At 44.1% G+C, this 18963-nt stretch overlaps 1 long non-coding RNA gene across 1 annotated transcript in view; it reads left to right on the top strand.

The window, feature by feature from the left end:
* Positions 1–7561, top strand: part of LOC115833276 — a 46354-nt gene extending 38793 nt beyond the window's left edge. The window contains exons 4-5 of the long non-coding RNA XR_004028716.1: positions 3520–3695; positions 6349–7561. This is a non-coding gene — a long non-coding RNA (uncharacterized LOC115833276). The remainder of the gene's footprint in view (positions 1–3519; positions 3696–6348) is intronic.
* Positions 7562–18963: the final 11402 nt, after the last annotated feature.

Below are 18963 nucleotides of genomic sequence, written 5' to 3' on the forward strand. Positions count from 1 at the left end.
GATCTTAAGCCTATTAAAGTTGTGTTTTGGCTTAGTTTCGGTACACATATCCTTTTAATACAGCAGTTATTAAAATTTATTTTAGGCAATTAGAAAGGGTAAAGAGTTCTCGGTGGAATTTTCCATTAATAAAAAGCAGCCCCCAAACCATTTCTTTTCTAACAGAAAGCAGCCTGAAACTTCAAGCTGCAAGCATAGCTATGCAAGCTAGCTTTCATATGTAAATGCCAGCAGCTGTACCTGTACGTTCAATATGGCGATTCTCGCTCCCTTTTCTTTGTGGCCACGTGTGCAGGTGTCATGGCACCAGCCAGGTAAAGTCACATGTGCAGGTGTCATGGCAACAGTCAGATAGAAGCCATAATTGCATAATAAAAGATTAGGGTCGGAGGGCCAGTCTTTTCATGGGCTGTGTAAATGGAGCACCTGGTCAAACCAATCCCCTGGGCTCTGTGTAACTCAATCACCGCCTCCTCAAGCCTTTGTACAAAATTGATCACGTTCTGCCCCAAACCCAGAAACCCTCTCTCGGGTGACCCGCTTTCTCAACAGAGGAAGCTTATTCTCTCTCTTCCTTTTTGTCTGTTAAACTTTCTGCTCCTTAACCCACTCCACGTGTGGTGTGTGTCCATGTTGTTAATCATTGGTGCAAGACAACTAACTACAGGTATTTCCCTAGACGAAGTCGTTTCACTTTGAATGGTTTGGCACTATTGTCAAATACCATACTTGCTATAAGTCTTTGCAGATTTTCTATTTATTCTTGAGTGAGTTTTGGTAGTTTGTGTGTTTGTAGGAATTTTTTTCAATATATTAGGGCATCTAGTTTGTTGAAATACAGTGTTAATAGTATTTTCTTATAATCCTTTTTTTTCTGTCAAATCAGTGGTAACATCCCCTCTTCTTTTTCTAAAAAAAATAATTTCAGCTTTTATTTTTGATTCAGGGGATACATGTGCAGGTTTGTTACATGAGTATATTGCATGATGTTGAGGTTTGAGATCTGAATGGTCCTGTCATCCGGATGGGATACTAGTGAACATAGTACCCAACAGTTAGTTTTTCAACCCTTGCCCCCTTCCCTACCTCCCCCCATCAGTCCCTAGTGCCTATTATTGCCATCTTTATGTCCATGAGTACCCAGTGTTTAGCTACCACTGTAAGTGAGTACATGCAGTATTTGGTGTTCTGTTCCTATGTTAATTAACTTAGGATAATGGCCTCCAGCTGCATCCTTGTTGCTGCAAAGGACATGATTTCATTCTTTTTATGTCTGCACAGTATGCCATGGTGTATGTGTGCCACATTTTCTTTATCCAGTCCACCCTTGGTAGGCACCTAGGTTGAGCCCATGTCTTCACTACAGTGAATATTGCTGTGATGAATATATGAGTGAATGTGTCTTTTTGGTAGAACAGTTTATTTTCTTTTGGATATATGCCAGTAATGGGATTGCTGGGTCAAATGATAATTCTGTTTTAAGTTCTTTGAGAATTCTCCAAATTGCTCTCCAAAGTGGCTGAACTAATTGACATTTCCATTAACAGTGTGTAAGTGTCCTTTTTTCTGCAGCCTCACCAGCGTCTGTTGTTTTTTGACTTATTAATAATAGCTATTCTGATGGGTGTGAGATGGTGTCTCATTGTGGTTTTGATTTGCATTTCTCTGATGATTAGTGATATTGAACATTTTTTCTAATGTTTGTTGGCCGCTTGTATGTCTCCTTTTGAAAAGTGTCTGTTCATGTGTTTTTTGCCCTCTTTTTAATGGAGTTACTTGTTTTTTATTTCTTGAATTGTTTCCTTATAGATTCTGGATACTAGGCCTTTGTTGGATGCATAGTTTGTGAATATTTTCTCCCATTCTGTGGGTTGTCTATTTACTCTGTTTATAGCTTCTTTTGCTATGCAAAAGTGCTTTAGTTTACTTGGGTCCCAATTGTCAATTTTTGTTGCAATTGCTTTTGAGGACTTACGAACTCTTACTCGAGGCTGATGTCCAGAATGATGTTTCCTAGATTTTCTAGGGTTCTTATAGTTTGATATCTTACATTTAAATCTTTAACCCATCTTCAGTTAATTTTTGTATATGATAAAATGTTTGTATATGATAACTCATCTTCAGATAATTTTTGTATATGATATGTAGGGGCCCAGTTTCATTCTTCTGCATATAGCTAGCTAGCTATCTCAGCACCATTTACTGAATAGGGAGTCCTTTCCCCATTGCTTATTTTTGTCAAGTTTGTAAGAGATCAAATGGCCATAGGTGTGCAGCTTTATTTCTGGGCTCTCTATTCTTTTCCATTGGCCTATGTGTCTTTTTTTTTTTTTTTTTTACCAGTATTATCCCCTCTTTCATTTCTTATTTTAGTTTTTGATATTCTCTCTTTTTCTTAGTCTGGCTAAAAGTTTGTCAACTTTGTTGATCTTTCAGAGAACCACATTTTGGTTCTGCTGATAGTTTATATTGCTTTCCTATTCTCTATTTTGTTTGTCTCCATTCTTTATTATTTCCTTCCTTCTGCTAGCTTTGGTCTAATTTCCTCTCCTTTGCTAGTTTCTAAATGTGTAAAGTTAGATTATTGATTTTGTGCATTTCTTCTTTTTTATTGTAGGTGTTTTTAGGTATAGATTTTCCTCTGAGCATTGTTTTTGCTGCATTTCATAGGTTTTGGGAGTTTGTGTCTTCATTTTAATGCATCTCTAAGTATTTTCTAGTTTCCCTGGTGATACTTTCTTCAATCCATTTGTTGTTTAACAGCGTATTATTTATTTCCACATATTTGTGAATTTCCCAGTTTCCCTTCTGCTATTGGTTTCTAATTTCATTTCATGATTGTGAAAAGTAAAGTAGAGCTTCCTCTTCAAAGACTTTCCTCCCCATCTAATTAGGAATAAATAGTAACTTCTCTTAGAAGCAAAATTTATTCAAAGACCTGGGCTAACATTCTTAAATATCTGTGAGCTGTAATAAAGAAATCAGTGTACTTTATGTTCTTAGCTTCCACAATTTAGCCTAAATATTTGCCCTGGCAATGGTTATATTGGTCCAAGCAAGCATTAGGATAGCCTGTTCCTTTTCCTTATTTGAAGGTGTTTTTACCTTTCTCAGCATTCCATAAATTACTTCTCCTTCCTTTGTTCTCCTCTGCCTTTGCCTCTTTTAAAAAGTTCTTAAGTTGCTAGCCAATCAGGACCAATACAGAATGTGAGGTTCCATTCCAGCCAATGGAGACCGGACATAGCAGTAGGGTGGACATGTCAGGTTATAAATGACCCTGTCTCCCTTGTTCAGTGTAGTCTCATGGCAGAACAGCTGGCGAGTGTACCCTTTCTGCAGAAAGTAAAAATGCCCTTGCTGAGGAAATTAAATTTATGTTCAAGTAAATTTCTTTATGGCACCAGGGAACAAGCATTTCTAACAATTTTGGTGGAAATCCATACATGGATACATTCTCTTCTCGGGCGGTCTCCAGCCCTTTCTCATGAGGGAGCACACTCCTCTGCCTCATTGCAGTGGCCTCAAGGATATGGAATTAAGATCCACCTGGTGTGATGAATAAACCCAGACTCTCAGCAACGCAGGAAAAAAAAAAAAACTGGCTGGCGATCTGGAGTAAAGGATCCTCACATATCACGTGAACCAGGAAACTCTGTGCCCAAACCGAGGAAAAACAAACACTGGGAGAGCCGGTAAAGTATTTCCTTGGTGGTGGGGACTAAGGAAAAAGCGGCACGGTGGTAAAGCGTTCCTTAGTTAAGACATACCAAGGAGAGAGAAACCACAGGGGCGGTAAAGCATTCCTTAGTCAGGACTAGAGAAAGAAATCCACAGGGGGTGGTAAAGTATTCCTTAGTCAGGATGTCTTGGAGGTTAAAAAGATGTGAGAAATCCCCACTGTGGGGGTTAAACCTTAAAAAGAGGTGAGAAATCCCCATTGTGGGAGTTGAATCTCACACAAACCTCCGGTAGTAAATATATATTCAAAACTCCCCTTTCCTCTCTTCTCGGGGAAAGAAAAAGGCTAAGCTCCACTCCCACCGGTTGCTCCCCTAGGGGAAGGGGAAGGAGAGGGGGGAAAACAGCAGCATAGGTGGCTGGCAGAGGCAAAGTCCAGCAGGGAAGAAAAAGAAACCAGGAAAGGAAGTCAGAGAGAAAGAGAGCAAAAACAGCAAGCGTGACGCCAGACAGGCGCACCAAGGGTTAAGTCCCTCTCCCCAGCCCAGCTCTAAGTGAAAAAGAGGGTGGGGAATGGCGCCAGGAGGAGAGCAGAGGAGGTGAAAGGGCATAATTATTACAACTTGCAGCAGGCATCTGCCAAGCCTCTGGGCCAGTGATGGCCCAGGGTCTGGACTGCAGCCCCACAAATCCCACCCAGCCCAAGAAACTGAGTGTAGGAAGAAAGGAAAAAAGTAAAAAGGGAAATTAGGAAAAGAAAAAAAAAAGCAGACGAAACAGACAGCAGTGTGTGTGCGGGGGCGGGACCCATGCCGTTGCCCGGCCTTGCCGGCCCCGCAGGAGCGGGAGAACTTGGGAGGGAAAAAGGAAACAAGGGATGACGGAGAGAGAGAGAAAAAAAGAGAGCGCAAATGAGAGAGAGAAATGGGGGAAAGAATAAGTAAGAGAGAAACTGGAAGAGACAGAAATCAAAGACAGAGGGTGAAACTAGGAAAAGAAATAGTGTAAAAGGAAGGCAGAAAGTTAAGACATGTTGAAGATTGTCTGTGAAAGTCATAAGAAAGGTTATAAAGGGAATTTATGCAAGAAATATTGTATAATTTAAAAGTAATTAGGCCTCCTGAATGTAAAACTATTAAAAAAGTTTATGTACAAAGTATGTAAGAAAAATAAAATATACTTTTAACAAAAGGATTATAAGGAGGCATAAGAATATGGGTTTTTACCTGCATTAAAAGGTTTTTTTTTTTTTTTATTCTACTTTAGGGTTTTAGGGTACATGTGCACAATGTGCAGGTTTGTTACATATGTATCCATGTGCCATGTTGATTTCCTGCACCCATTAACTCGTCATTTAGCATTAGGTGTATCTCCTAATGCTGTCCCTCCCCCCGCCCCCCACCCCACAACAGTCCCCGGAGTGTGATGTTCCCCTTCCTGTGTCTATGAGTTCTCATTGTTCAATTCCCACCTATGAGAGAGAACATGCGGTGTTTGGCTTTTTGTCCTTGCGATAGTTTACTGAGAATGATGTTTCCCAGTTTCATCCATGTCCCTACAAAGGACACGAACTCATCATTTTTTACGGCTGCATAGTATTCCATGGTGTATATGTGCCACATTTTCTTAATCCAGTCTATCGTTGTTGGACATTTGGGTTGGTTCCAACTCTTTGCTATTGTGAATAGTGCCGCAATAAACATACGTGTGCATGTGTCTTTATAGCAGCATGATTTATAGTCCTTTGGGTATATACCCAGTAATGGGATGGCTGGGTCAAATGGTATTTCTAGTTCGAGATCCCTGAGGAATCGCCACACTGACTTCCACAATGGTTGAACTAGTTTACAGTCCCACCAACAGTGTAAAAGTGTTCCTATTTCTCCACATCCTCTCCAGCACCTGTTGTTTCCTGATTTTTTAATGATGGCCATTCTAACTGGTGTGAGATGGTATCTCACTGTGGTTTTGATTTGCATTTCTCTGATGGCCAGTGATGATGAGCATTTCTTCATGTGTTTTCTGGCTTCATAAATGTCTTCTTTTGAGAAGTGTCTGTTTAAAAAATTTTGTTTTAAAGGTTTAAGCAAGTTTTAACATGTTAATTGTAAAGGAAATTCTGTGTGTAAACATTTTGGCTAAAGTTAAAGGGTTTATCATCCAGTTTTTCTGTGAACTGAACATTAAAATAAAACCACAATAGTTTTTTCTTAAAGCACTAACCTGCTCTTTAACAAAAAATTTAACATGTTAAGAGTCTATGAAAATCTTACCTTACCTTATAGTCAGACATTAAAATTGGATAATGTCTACAAGATTTTATTGAAATTAAGTTTAACATTAATAGCACATTAATATAAAGGTAAAATTTAGATTATCTGGTACAAAATCATACGAAAAGCATTGTCAAATATAAAATGGTGTTTAGCTTTCTTAAGGCCCGAGGGCGGCTGGGTAAGTCACAAGCCCCTCATCCCCAAGGCCACAATGTACAGGGGAGGTGAAGGCCACTAGAAGGCCAAGACTTTAAGAGGGGGCAGGGCCGCAGCATCCCCTGAGCGGTGCTGAGCAGGAATGGAGTGGGAGGCATCACCATTGGGCCTCAAGCCCCAGAATATGCAGCAAAAATTATATACTTAATTTATCTTCCACTTTCCCTTCCCTCAGAACTAAAAGTCTTTTAGCACAGGTACCAGCCCTAGAATTTCCAGTACACCAGCAGCAGCCTGCAAACCACATCCTCATCAAAAGACAGAAAGAAAAAAACTCGAGCCAGCCTGGGAAGGACTCTATTTTATGCTGTTAACCACTGAGACTGCCATCCTCACAGCTGAGAAAGGATGGACCCACCATACTCGAGTCAAGAAAACATCTTCCTCGTCAGAATCATGGGTTACTGTACTAGGATTAAGCCCTACTAAGTTAAAGTTAAAGAAAGCTTAATTTTCATATACCTTCTATATTGCTTCCTTTCCTTTCCTTATTCTGTTACTAGCTCCTTTGTTATTAATGTAACTAAGTCTGACTCACCTCAGACCATTGCCTTTAATGCTTGCTCTGTCATACCTTGTAAAAATGTAAAAGATCAATGACAGCTATCCTTTTCACACAATTATTTATGCCTCGGCCCTCTAATTGACACAGTTACCCCTAGCACTCATCGTTGTGATCACCTGCAGCCAAGACGCTGATTTTCTGCTCCTATAGCCTGGCAACCTTGTAGTACATGGGACTACATCCTTTAAACTACTCAGGAGCAAAGTTGGACTTCCATGAAAAAGGTTTGTGCAGATCTAAAACCTCTCATCTATTTCACTAAAAGGACTGCCCCTTCTAACTGTCAGCCTTATCAATGTAACCCTGTCCTCTCTATCACCACCTCCACCTTAACTAACTCTAGACCTGTCCTTAATCGCTTTTATCGTATTGGAATAGGAATTAAAAGAAATTAAAGAATGTGTAAGGAGAAACTCAGTTGTATGTAAGAAAACCCAATTCCCTCTGAGAAAGAGAAAGAGTTGGAGTCCTTTAAAAATTAACTGCCTATTTTTCTGTGGCTAGTGAGCCTTATCTCTCCTCCTTTCCCAGGCATTGTGAAGACCCTGTTTCTCTAGCTGTGCAGCTGCAAGGTCACTAGACAGATAAACTCAAGTTGTAAAACATGTTTTTCCTTGAAAAGTAAGAAATGCTGTAATGCATTTCTCAATTAATTAAATAACTGTCTTTGTTGCTCACTTCTGTAATATGCTTTCCCCTGCACAGATCTCCACCCACCCTACAAAATGCTTAAAAGGTAACTTAACTCTTTGTTCTGGGCTCAGTCCTTTGGGCCGAGTACTGGGCCGGTGCACCTAAATAATAAATATCTTCCTGAACCCCATTGGTCTCTCTGATTCCTTAAAAAAATCCTGCAACATTTCTGGGGACTCGCCTGGGATTGGAGATGACAGATTTACTGTCTCCTTTGCCTGTGGGGACTAGAGCCCAAAGACCGGGGGAGACCCAGCATCCAAGGCACATCATGGGGGAGCTTCACCCAGACAGAGATTGGCTCTCCCCGCATCCCAGTGGCCTGCCCGGCAGTGCAATGGAACCGGGAATGGGGCTGCAGGACAATACCAGCACTTCAGGAACCGCCGTAAGGAGCAAGGGCCCAAGGCATGAAAGCCCATCCCATAAGGATGAAGGGGAGCTTGGTCACCTCCCGGGGACCAACCACTAATCCAACTTAGAGTGGCTGGGGGCGGCAGGAGTTGCTTGCCAATTTGGATGAACCTTGTGTCCCCACTAACAGTGGAACTGGGAAAAGGGAGAAAATGGGCCGATAGAGTGGCAAGTGCAGCAAGGTACAGCTTGCTGGCAGGGTGGCAAGAGTGGCTTGCCATCCCAACTGGGAGTGTGCGGGTGCATGTGAACCTACCTGGGACATGAGAGAGGCTCATTTTGTCTGATGAGTCCTGGGGTAGGAGTGGTGTGTGTATGTGTGTGAACGTGGGAGCCTAACTAGGCTCACCTGGGACACGAGAGAGGCTTGTTTCATCCGATGAGGAGTCCTGGTGCAGGGGAGGTGTGTGAAAGTGTGAGAAAGAGATGGTCTCGGGAGAGGCCAACATGAGGAGTGATGTGGGGAGGCACAGATCCCTTAGCGTGGGCTGTGTGCTCTGAGGCAAGTGTGGGGGAAATCAGACCTAGGACGCTGCATACGGCTGATAGGCCAGCTTCATAGCCACAGCAGGCTGTGACAGGGGAAGGCACATTCCTGGCTAAGCAGTGTCCGAAACTCCCATAACAGGACCCGGTCTGGTGGACCCAAGGGTGAAAGTGAAAGGGAAAGTGTGCCACAAGGGAGGAAATGGGAGGGAAAGCATTGAAACCAACTCCTTTGGAGTGCATGATATAGAATTTTAAAAAAAGATTTAGAGGTGATTAGGGGATGAAACTGGATGCTCAAAAGCTAAGGACATACTGTGAAATAGATTGACCTGCTTTCAATGTGGGGTGGCCCTCTGAAGGTACAATAGACAGGGAATTAACTGGCCATGTGTTTAAGGTGGTCACTGGAGTTGGAGGACAACAAGGATACCCAGACCAGTTTCCCTATATAGACTCTTGGCTCAATGTGGCACGAAGTCACCTGAAGTGGCTACAGCCCTGCCTAGAGGGATATTGCAAAGCATTAGTGGCTCGTGTGGCCCAACCAAAGGAAGCAGAGGAACCTGAAGCCCCTAGCACCTCCCAGGAAAAGGAATCCCTGAAGCCTCAGCTGAAACCAGTTCTTCAGGCCCCACCTAAGGAAAGGAAATGTCTGCCCCCATATGTGCCAGTCTACCCATCTTTGACCAGAATAAGGCAGGAGGCAGAGTCAGGAGTGTCCAGAGAGTTGGGCTTGGAGGAAAGTGAAGCTCAGTCTCCCCCCAGAGAGGAACAGAAGCCCCCATTAGAAAAAAACAAGCAAGATGGACAGGGTGAGGCAGCTGGGCGCCTCTGCTCAGGCCGACCATGGGCTTTGCAGATGCCACTTTGAGAGACCAGGACACAAGTTTATGATGACCAGGGGCAGATACAAGGCGGCCCTAGGCTTTATGTTTATCAGCCTTTCTTCACTACTGATCTCTTAAATTGGAAACAGCACACCCCCTCCTATATAGAAAAACCTCAGGCTCTCATTGATTTGGTGAGTTCTATTATTATGACACATAACCCAACCTGGCTGGATTGTCAACAACTTTTGCTAACATTATTTAATACAGAGGCGCGTAGGAGAGTTAATCAGGCAGCTCTCAGCTGGTTAGAAGGAGAAGCCCCAGAGACCACCCCTAACCCACGCCAGTTCACCATGGAGCAATACCCAAATGAGGACCCTAACTGGGATCCAAATGAGGCAAGGGACATGGAAGGGCTGCAGCTATATAGAAAGGCACTCCTGAATGAAAAAAAGCAGGAGAAAGGAAGGCAATGAATATGAGCAAAATATCAGAAGTGTGTCAAAAGTCTGACAAAAGCCCACGTGCATTTAATGAAAGGCTTTGTGAGGCCTATAGGCTGTATGTGTCAGTTATTTCAGAGGCTCCTGAAAACCAAAATACAATAAATATGATGTTTGTTGGGCAAGCTCAGGGAGACATAAGACAAAAGCTTCAGAAGCTGGAAGGCTTTGCGGGAAAAATATTAGTGATCTCCTGGAAATAGCAAACAAAATATACATCAACCAGGAAGAAGAGGCACAGAGAAAGCAAGAAAGAAAAACCAGAAATAGAAACAAAGAGACAACTCAATTTATAGCTGCTGCACTAGCAGAAAGTAACCCTGGATTTGCTAGAGAGAGTGGCCGAGGCAGAGGCCGAGGAACGAGGCAGACAAGATCGGGAGATGAAAGCTGGTCCCGGCTGGACAGGAACCAATGTGTAAGGTGCAGGCAAATGGGCCATTGGAAAGATAAGTGCCCAGAAAAGGAAAAGGATGGAGATGATGGTCAATGGTGTAACACCCGAGTGTGGCATTCAGTTGCTAGTCATGGTGCTTTAAAGGCAGATCCTGATCTGATCAGCCTAGTGGGGGCCGAGAACTTTGAGGACTGAGACAGACCAGGCTCCATCTTTTTAGGCCCTGGGGAGCCTATGGTCTCTATGGAAATAGGGAGTCAATTAATGGATTTTTTTGGTCGATACTGGTGCTGATTTCTCTGTGGTAACTCATCCAATTAGCACCACCACAAAGAACTGTGCTACTATTGTAGGGGCTACTGGGGCCAAAGAAAAGAGACCTTTTTGTAAATCCAGGCGATGTGTTACTGGGGGACAAGAAGTGCAGCATGAGTTTCTGTATATGCCAAATTGTCCAGTGCCCTTGTTGGGGGGAGACTTACTCCAGAAACTGCAGGCACAAATTTCCTTTACACCTAAAAGGAATATGACCCTGGAGATAGGGAAGCCAAAGGCAATGGTATTGACTCTAACTGTCCCAAGAACTGAGGAATGGCGGCTCTATGAACTGTGTACCAGGAGGCTGCCAGAGCCAGACCTACGCAATATGTGGGGAATGCTTTTCAAGGTACCAGGTGTATAGGCTGAGGACAACACCCCTGGACTTGCTGCAAACAGATCCCCGGTGGTAGTAGAGTTTAACTCTCATGCTGCCCTGGTATGGGTCCATCAATACCCGCTATCCAGAGAGGCAATTGAAGGCATAATGAAACATCTAAATCAGCTCTATGAACATTGGATTATAGTGAAATGCAAGTCCTCCTGGAATACTCCTCTGCTGCCTGTGTGCAAATCAAATGGTGAATACAGGCCAGTGCAGGATCTCCGGGCGGTAAACAAGGCCACTCTCACTATCCATACCATAGTACCCAACCCATACACAATATTGGGACAGACTCCTGCTGAGGCCACGTGGTTCACGTGTCTGGACTTAAAGGACGCTTTCTTTTGCTTGAGGCTTGCTCCCCAAAGTCAGCCTACATTTGTTCTCCAGTGGGGGCTGGACAAGTCTGCCACAAGGGTTTAAGAATTCTCCCACTATCTTCCAGGAGGCTGTGGCTACCGATCTTGAGGTTTTTGCGCCACCTAGTGACAATTATGTGCTATTACAACACATTGATGATATGCTATTTGCCGCCCCCACGAGGGAGGAATCACTTCAAGGAACAGAGAGACTTCTTCACCTGCTGTGTGAAGCTGGTTATAAAGTGTTCAAGGAGAAGGCAAAAGTCTGTTTTCATGAGGTTGGATATCTAGGATTCATGGTATCCCAAGGCCAGCGCAGGCTTGGAAGTGCACGCAAGGAGGCTGTGTGCACTGCCCACCCCAGTTACAAGGTGGCAGGTCACGGAATTTCTACGCGTGGCAGGATTCGGCCGAATCCGTATTCCAAACTTCTCCCTTATAACAAGGCCCTTGTATGAGGCTATAAAAGGAAAGGAAAGAAAGCCCCTCCTATGGCAAAAGGAACAGGAAAAGGCTTTCAAGGATATAAAGGAAGCTCTCATCCAGGCCCCGGCACTAGGGTTGCCAAATGTAAAAAAGCCCTTTTTTTGTATGTGGATGAATGAAAAGGAATGGCAGTTGGAATCTTAACTCAGTTCTTGGGCTCTTGGCATCGGCCGGTAGCATACTTATCCAAAAGACTGGACTTGGTGGCTTTAGGTTGGCCCCACTGCCTCAGGGCATTGGCAGCTACCACAATCCTTATAGAAGATGCCAACAAGCTGGCCCTAGGTCAGAGGTTAATAGTTCAGGTGCCACATGCTGTAGTCACCTTAATGGAGCAAAGAGGACATGGTTGCTGTCCAACTCTAGAATGCTAAAGTATTAAGGGCTTCTATGTGAAAATCCCCAGATAACACTAGAGAATGTAAATACCTTGAACCCAGCTACCCTGCTGCCTGTGGAGGACCCCAGTTGGAAGGATGCTGGGTTGCCTCACTCCTGGCAGGACCTTCCCCTTGGAGAGCCCAGATGTTAAATACTTCACTGATGGTAGCAGTTTCATAACAGATGGGGTGAGATATGCAGAATATGCAGTACTGACCCAACACTCAGTGGTTGAGGCTCAAGCCTTACCTTCTGGGACTTCCGCTAAGAAGGCTGAATTAATAGCATTAACCAGAGAACTGTTACTGGCCAAGGGGAAGAAAGTAAACATATATACTGACTCAAAATATGCTTTTGCAACCCTGCACGCCCATAGGGCAATATACAGAGAGAGGACTTTTGACTACTGAAGGAAAATAAATAAAAAATAAAGAGGAAATTTTGCAATTATTAGAAGACATATGGGCTCCAGAGAAGGTGGCTGTCATTCATTGCAAAGGACACCAAATCAGGAAAAGCTATGAGGTGCAGGGCAACAGAAAGGCAGACTGAGAGGCTAGGCGGGCAGCAATGAGCAAGGCTTTACCTGAAGAAAGAACTCTAGCAATGCCCCTCTTTTTAGAGCCTCCATTGCCGGAGGTACCCAATTACTCTTCAAGTGAAAAAGTTTGGTTTTGTCAGGAAGCAGGGAAATATATTAAAGGTGGATGGTGGCTGTTCTCTGATGGGTGGCTAGCCATCGCAGGACAGTAGCCTCAAGGTTTGTGAAGCAGATCTATCAAGGAACACATATTGGAAGGACTGCCCTAGAGACTTTGATAGGTCGACACTTCTATGTGCCATGGCTATCCGCCATCACACGTGCTGTTTGCGAACAATGTCTATCCTGTGCCTGAAATAAGCCAAAACGAGGACCTACTTGACCCCCAGGAATTCAGGAAATGGGAGCTGTGCCTTGTGAGAACCTGCTTGTAGACTTTACTGTGTTGCCTCGAGCAGGAGGTTACCCGTATATGCTAGTGTTTCTTTGCACCTTCTCAGGGTTGGTTGAGGCCTTCCCCATCAGGACTGAAAAGGCATGAGAGGTGACAAAGGTGCTATTGAAAGACATCATACCAAGGTTTGAATTGCCTTTAACCCTAGGATCAGACAATGGTCCTGCATTTGTGGCAGAAGTAGTACTACAGCTGACTCAGCTTTTAAAGATCAAATGGAAACTGCACACAGCCTACCGACCACAGAGTTCAGGGAAGGTGGCAAGAATGAACGGCACACTCAAACAGCTACTAAAAAAGTTTTGCCAGGAAACTCACGATGGGATCAGGTCTTGCCCATGGTCCTCCTCCAGGTCAGGTGTACACCGACAAAACAAACTGGGTATTCACCCTATGAAATATTGTTCGGAAGGCCACCCCCAATCCTTAATCAAATTAGAGGGGATTTAAAGGAGTTAGGAGAGCTAACCCTTCAAAAACAGATGCAGGCTTTAGGAGTGGCAATGCAGGAGGTGCAAGGCTGGAAGGGAAAGAATACCTATAAGTCTAACAGACCCAGTGCATCTACATAAACCAGGGACTCTGTCTAGATGAAAAGGTGGAATCCAACAGCCCTGGGGCCCTTATGGGATGGGCCCCATATTGTGATCATGTCTACTCCCACTGCTGTTAAAGTTGCAGGTGCCACACCTTGGATTCACCATAGCCGGCTAAAACCAGCGGCAGCAGTGACTCCCAACAACCAGTGGACTAGCCAACAAGACCCAGATCGCCCCACCGAAACAGTCCTACAGCAAAACCCAACTACCGGTAAGGACAACTGCCTTGCTCTGACCACACCGGAGGCTGGTCAGTCTACGCATGGCTGAAGCTTGAGGATCCTGCAAGCTCTGCTCTAGTCACATCCCAGAAGCTGACTAGTCTATGCACAGCCAAAGCTAAGAGGACCACCTCTGGATAAGTAAATGTGGATACAATTTATAAACCTAGTTATAATTCTGTCAATACTGATTGTTCCGTTGTTATGTTATTACTGCAAATGCTGCAAATGTCTATGCCCAGAGGAAAGTTTGCCATGCCCGTGTGGAGTATAAGCACGTTTCTATTACATACACTGATGTGGTTACCATTTCTGCCTATACTAAAAGGGGAGAAATCTCTAGAAGGATGCCCACATTGTGTACACACTACCTGCGTAAGGAATACCATAGTTAAAACTCTACTGGACCATACCTACTATGAATGCACAGGAACCAAGTTAGGAACCTGCACATACAACCAGACCACCTATTCAGTCTGAGATCCAGGAAATAATCAGCTATATGTAGGTTATGACCCTAAGCTCTTATCCTATGAATTCTGGCTTGAGATACATATTAAATCAAAGGGAGAAAAAGAAGGAGAGCTTATAGCTCCAACCAAAGAAGCCCCTCCCTCCTTTAAAGGGCCTATTTCCTTGTACTTTGATGCCTGCCATGCCACATATGTTCATAACCTTAAAAAACCAGAAGCAGTCTGCAATGGTTTGACACAAGAGAGGCTTAGCAGCAGCATTCCTAAACATCTTTATGGGGAACCACAAATCAGATGCCCAGACTGTAACATTCAGTGGTCTACACTAACACAGCTCCAACACTTATATTCAGGATGGACTGCTCTGCTAAGTAGTATGTCAGTCAAACCAAACTGTAAGACAAGGACATGCAATTCTTTAAATTTTACTATCTTAAAGCCAGAGCTACCTTTTTGGTCTACAGGACAGACAGCACTATTACGAGTTGATAGACAAGGAGCAGGCCTTGGAGTTCCACTACTAATTGTCAAAAAGACTAGAAGGGCTCAAATGTGTCCAATCCTGCAATTCAGGTCTGTAAATCATTCTATAAACATTTTGATCAGCCAGTGCCTGAGCTTCCCCCATCAATCAAAAACATATTTACTCAACTAGCTGAAAACATAACTGGCAGCTTAGGAATTTCCTCATGCTGTGTATGTGGAGGAACTAATATGGGGGACCAGTGGCCATGGGAGGCAAAGGAATTAATGCCACAAGATAACTTCACTTTGCCTAACCCTGCCAGTGAACCAACAGCCTCAGCCAGTGTTTGGTTGTTAAAAACTTCCATAATTGGAAAGTACTGTATCGCCCGATGGGAATGGGCTTTCACAGAGGCAGTAGAAGAAACAACCTGCCTAGTACAACAATACTATGATGAGACTAAAATCAAAACTCTATGGGGAAATGCCCAGAACGACTCCTACTTACCAGATACAAACGCTTTGTCTCCATTCTCTACTCTAAGCCATTTTTGGCATCAGCTAGAGGCTCCAAATACTTGGAAGGCATCCTCTGGCCTATATTGGATCTGTGGAGCACAGGCCTATTGGCAACTGCCAGCTAAATGGATAGGGCCATGTGTGTTAGGAACAATCAAGCCATCCTTCTTTCTAATTCCTCTAAAGCAAGGAGAACTCTTAGGATATCCAGTTTATGACGAAAATAAAAGAAGAACTAGAAGAAGCATAATCACAAAAATAGACACAAATATCAAAAAGGGTATGGACATAGGAAACTGTAAAGATAATGAATGACCTCCTGAAAGAATCATTAAATACTATGGGCCACCTACCTGGGCACAAGATAGGTCATGGGGTTACTGCACCCCAATCTATATGCTCAACCGCATCATAAGGTTGCAGGCAGTCCTTGAAATTATAAACAATGAAACATCAAGGGCACTAGATTTATTGCTAATACAAGCAACACAGATGAGAAATGCTATATATCAAAATAGATTAGCTTTAGATTACCTCTTAACCTCAGAAGGAGGAGTATGTGGAAATTTTAATTTAACCAACTGTTGCCTAGAAATCAATGATAATGGCCGAGCTACTATGGAAATCACAGCTAGAATGCGCGAGTTGGCCCATGTTCTAGTTCAGATTTGATCCGGGTGGTCCCTGGATTCATTGTTTGAAGGATGGTTCTCAACCTTTGGAGGATTCAAAACCCTCATTGGTAGGTTCTTGCTTATTCTTGGCAACTGCCTCATCCTCCCTAGCCTTTTACCCCTGTTTATCGGGAGTATTTAGTCAACTGTAGAGGCAATAGTAACCCGACACACTACCGCACAGTTGATGGCATTAACCAAATATCAGCCACTGCCAGTAGAAGCAGCTCAGCTCCGCGAAGAGGTGGCAAATAGTGGTGCTTTCTATTAACACCTTTGTTATAAAAAGCACCAAAGGGGGGAATGGAACAGGAAAATAAATTGAAGAATGTGTAAGCAGAAACTCCGTTGTTATGTGAGAAAACCCAATTCCCCCTGAGAAAGAGAAAGAGTTGGAATCCTTTAAAAATTAACTGCCTGTTTTTCTGTGGCTAGTGAGCCTTATCTCTCCTCCTTTCCCAGGCATTGTGAAGACCCTGTTTCCCTAGCTGTGCAGCTGCAAGTTCACTAGACAGATAAGTCGTAAAACATGTTTTTCCTTGAAAAGTAAGAAATGCTGTAATGCATGTCTCAATTAATTGAGTAACTGCCTTTTTTCTCACTTCTGTACTATGCTTCCCCCTGCACAGATCTCCCCCAACCGAATGAAATGCTTAAAAGGTAACTTAACTCTTAGTTCAGGGCTCAGTCCTTTGGATGTTAATCTTACTGGGCCAGTACACCTAAATAATAAATATCCTCCTGAATCTCATCAGTCTCTCTGATTCCTTATAAATCCCGCTACACTATGAGAACCTACATCTCAATGGTCAGGCATTGATCAGACATTGTGGCAATCCCCACATTTCTTGCCACAGGGCCCTGTAAACACAGCAGCCAACAAAGGTTTACTGAGTGAAGTACATACAGGTACAAAAAGACTTATAGAACCATTATTTTCACAATAAAACATCTTGCCCCTGTTGTCCACTGCCAGAGAATAACCATCATCTCTCTTCTTTCAAGGACCCTTGTAAATAAACACATACAAACTGACAGAAGCAGGAAATGTGAGGCAGCATGTTTAATCATCTCCATCTATTCAAAAACCCCATGAGATAGTTATCATTGTTATTCCCATTTTACAGATGAGAAAACTAACACAAACGGAGAGTGATCAAGTGAGATTAGCCAGCTAGCAACAGGAAGCAAAGCAAAATTTCAGATTCCAGCAGTTTAGCTCCAGGAAGAGCCAGCCTGAGGAGGAGACATCTCAGTTAAAATCAGAAAGAGGCTGTTAAATGGTCATCCCTTCCCATCTCTTTGAACGTGAATTGGTCAAATATTTTCTAGCTGTTTTCTTACCCATCCTCTGGGAACATGAGGTATGATGCGTGCACTCATCCATTAGGATCAGTCGTTGAGGTGACCGGAACCCACAGTACATGTAGGGGCCCACAAAACAGTTTAATTTCTTATATAAAATGAGGTTGATGAAAAGGGTCATTGTGCAAGCAAAAATAGAGTGAGTCACTCAAATGATTGAGGATAGGTTCTATGGTTAAAACCTACTCTCTATATTCAGGACATTAACAAGTCCTGCAGTATCTACAAAACACTTCTTAAAGGAAGAATCTTAGAGCACTCAATCTGTCCTGGCTGTGTTTATTTGACAATAAATAAAATGTATTTATTCCTAAACAAGAACTCAGAAAGATACCTGTAGAAAAGGGCAGGAGTAGAGGAAAAGAGGGCTATGCAGCAGCAGGAAAGAAGGGAAATCACTGCAGGTCCACAGCACCAGCTCAGCACAGAAGGTAAGTGCACATTTGTAATGGGTCTGTAGCCAGAGACATAGCAGAAGCTGCACTATCCACAGTCACAACCAAAGGCAAAGGAAGGATGTCCTGCAATTTTAGAGATCTTGGCTGCAGCTGGGAATGGTGGCTCACACCTGTAATCCCAGCACTTTGGGAGGCCGAGGTGGGTGGATCACTTGGGGCCAGCAGTTCCAGACCAGCCCAGCCAACATGGTGAAACCCTGTCTCTACTAAAAATACAATAATTACCCAGGTGTGCTGTTGCGCACCTGTAGTTCCAGGTACTCGGGAGGCTGAGGCACTGAGTACCTGCACAATACATGCAAACACCCACCCCATCCTACTCCCCGGCCCCCTGCCTTACTCCCCCCCTCCACCCTACGCCCCTCGCCCTACTCTCCCTGCCCTACTCCCCTCTGCCCTACTCCCCCCCCCCCCGTCCTACTGCCCCCGCTCCAACACATGCTCTCCCGTGCCCAAGGCAAGGCCAAGCCCCTGAGGCACGCGCATCTCAGCAGGCCCAACCCACAGCAAATAGTGGGAAGAGGAAAGGCAAGAGAGGAGGTTTCTAAGTGGATACACTGTTACTGAATCTAGGTACCCAGAAGATGGAGGTTGTAGTGAGCCCAGATAGTGCCACTGCATTCCAGAGACAGAGCGAGACTGTCTAAAAAAAAAAAAAAAAAAAAAAAGAAAGAAAGAAAGAAAGAAAAGCAATCTCGGATGCTCTAAGCATTGTGCATGTTTCTACCCTTGCACTTTGATGTGGATTCATTACTAAGAATTAATAGTGGACTTTCTCAAGGAGTGTGCTGCATTTTTACATAGTGCATTTGCGCAGCCCACAAGCTTTGCAAATCCAGGCCCAAGCTCCTGTTCCTGGAGACCTAGGAAGCATGAAGCTAGTGCGAAATCTCCCTTATCGCCAGAAAATGGGCTTGCACAATTCAGCACAGCAGCTTCCCCAAGTTCCACACTCACGCATGCGTGTCTACAGCACAACGCATGCAAGCACCCACCCCATCCTACTCCCCCTCCCACGCCCTACTCCTCCCTCCCCCACACCCTACTACCCCGCTTACTCCTCCACCCCCTGCCCCCGCCACCCCCCTCCCCCCACCACCCCCCTCCCCCCACCACCCCCCTCCCCCACCACCAACACGTGCTCTCCCTCATCCATGGCAAGGCCAAGCCCCTGACACATGCGCACCTCACCAGGCCC

Source organism: Nomascus leucogenys, chromosome X, assembly GCF_006542625.1.
Source record: "Nomascus leucogenys isolate Asia chromosome X, Asia_NLE_v1, whole genome shotgun sequence".
Classification (NCBI taxonomy): Eukaryota; Metazoa; Chordata; class Mammalia; order Primates; family Hylobatidae; genus Nomascus; species Nomascus leucogenys.